At 36.1% G+C, this 2,499-nt stretch overlaps 1 protein-coding gene across 1 annotated transcript in view; it reads right to left on the bottom strand.

Annotated features, from left to right (window-relative positions):
* Positions 1 to 988, bottom strand: part of LOC127445638 (interleukin-12 receptor subunit beta-2-like) — a 29,276-nt gene extending 28,288 nt beyond the window's left edge. The window contains exon 1 of the mRNA XM_051705842.1: positions 906 to 988. The gene's annotated coding sequence lies outside the window, so the exon portion shown is untranslated. The remainder of the gene's footprint in view (positions 1 to 905) is intronic.
* Between the last annotated feature and the right edge of the window lie 1,511 nt (positions 989 to 2,499).

A 2,499-nucleotide genomic window follows, 5' to 3' on the forward strand; every position in this document is an offset into this window, starting at 1 on the left:
AGACTTGCCCAGTTGGTGATAAAGCACACTCAACTAGAGCCGTGGCCTCCTCAGGGGCATGGATGAATGGTGTATCCTTACAAAACATATGTTTTGCAGCAGGATGCTCTTCTCAAAACACATTCACAAGGTTTTACAACCAAGACGTCTCACTCTTCACAAGTCCTCTCTGTTTAGAGTGCTTGCTATTTCATTGGCCAGATATATACTTATGCTTCTCCCTTTAAGGACAAGCTCCCCATCTTTTTACATAACCACCTGCATTCAGGCCATTGTAATTTACCATAAGTCACAAGCACTTACATTATAAATAAACTCCCTTTATTTCCTAAGGTTCCTAGTTAGTTCCTAACTCCCCTAAGGTCCCATTGACTGTGGACCGCGGACACATTTTTGTTTGCTGTTTACAGAGTCTAGAGCTGTCACAGAGACAGGTGAGGTATCTCACAACACTTATTTCTTTAATATCTTTCAGGGAGTGTGACTTGTTTTTTGATACCTTTCCATGAAAAAATCGCTTACAGCACCTTTTATGGTGGAAATATTCGATCACTTTTTGTATCTAAGACCTTAATGTATGTGCCTGTACAGAAAGTGAAAAAATAAACATACCCTGAGAAATATTAATTGTAGTAAAAAGTGTGACAACTAGCCCCGTTCTTCTCTAACTTGATGCACAGATGACACACATAAAGTTTAAAAACAAAAGCACATTGCCTTAATCAAAAAAACATAGAGCTTAAATCAAGTCAATGATTCAACAAACTTGAAACAGACCAGCAACAACAAAAGTTTTAAGCAGAAAAATTCACAAGTAGACAGCCGCACTAAATACAATACATATAAATATGGACAAAACAGCTTTTGCCTCAATATTAGGTTATATACAGCATATTATAGCCTACCAGATGTAACAGTTGCAGAGGTTGCTGACAAGAAAATATTCTCTTCTAAGTTGTGGTGAAGTTGCTATAGGTTCTGTCAGACTTATAGAAGGTCTTGGTTTCTGTCACCTAAGGGTAGTTGTACATGTAATACTTTTAGGAAGTTGACATGTCCTGTGGTGTGAAATGCTAAACTTAATATTTTAAAAACATTTAGCTAATTCCTTTATAGTTTGTATATATATACTGTAGCTTTTATGACAACAACATGGAATACCTGTACTTTAAAATACTGTCTGTCACATCGCAGGATCATTTTCAGTGAACTAGCGAAGGCAAAAAACTGATGGTGAAAACCTTAAAAGAAATGGTGACATGTCTCAGCACTTAAAATAAACACTGTCCATTATACATTCATAATTCATAATTACACATTTATGAATTTTAACCTGAAATCTTGAGATTTTCTGATCTAAGAACAATAAGGCAGTACTTAACAATACACACCACATGCATGCATCTTGAAAGATTTACCCATTTTTAGAAGCATAAGAAGTGCTTTTATAAAGTCAGGCAGCCCACCCTTAAAGTCCCCACACATCATCTCAGGGTGTCATTCAGTACCACAATAACAGAGTGGAATTTTTGTATAATATTCGATGCAGACAGCAACATGTGCTGTGAATGAGTTGACCGTGTCTCCTCTTGTGTGAATAGTGTAACTTTTTTTTAATTTATTTGTTATTTTTTTTAGGGTGATACAAGAACTTTCACAGGAAGTTTAAAAAAAAAAAAAAAAAAAAAAAGACTTGTGGTGCAGGTGTCTCTGCAAGAAATAATGGTGTGTAACAGAGAATGTGATCCTCTTGAGACCCACTGCCTGATTGTGTATAGTATAAATAACATGTTAGTTTAAGAAGGTTTAGACAAGCCAAAACACTGCTTCACAAGTTATTATGCAGTCTACTATCTTCTGCGGAACAAAAAAAGGAGATAGTAGGCAAAAGGTTAGGGACTAACAGTCTCTGTTACCACTCACTTTCACTGTATGGAAAAAAAGATGCAATCAAAGTAAATGGTAACTGAGGCTCTCAGTCCATAACATTCTGCTTATCATCTCTTAAAGGGATAGTTCACCCAAAAATGAAACTTCTCTCAACATTTACTCACCCTCATGCCATCCTAGATGTGCGAGACTTTCTTTCTTCCACAGAAAACAAAAAAGATTTTAAGATATTTAGATATTGCTGCTCTGTAGGTCCGTACAATGCAAGTGAATGGTGACCAGACCTTTTAAGCTCCAAAAATCACATAAAGGCTGTGTGAAGGTAATACATAAGACCCCAGTGGTTAAAATTCTGTCTTCAGAAGCTATATAATATGTGTGGATGAGAAACAGATCAATATTTGAGTCACATTTTGAAAGTGAATGTGAAAGTGGAGATTTATAGTAAAAAAGGATTGAAATGTTGATCTGTTTCTCACCCATAGTTATTGCATTGCTTTAGAAGACATATATTAAACCACCGGAGTCACATGGATTACTTTTATGCTGCCTTTATGGAGTTTTTGGAGCTTCAAAGGTCTGATCACCATCCACTTGCATTTAAAGGAC

The sequence above is a fragment of the Myxocyprinus asiaticus genome, chromosome 9 (genome assembly GCF_019703515.2).
Source record: "Myxocyprinus asiaticus isolate MX2 ecotype Aquarium Trade chromosome 9, UBuf_Myxa_2, whole genome shotgun sequence".
Classification (NCBI taxonomy): Eukaryota; Metazoa; Chordata; class Actinopteri; order Cypriniformes; family Catostomidae; genus Myxocyprinus; species Myxocyprinus asiaticus.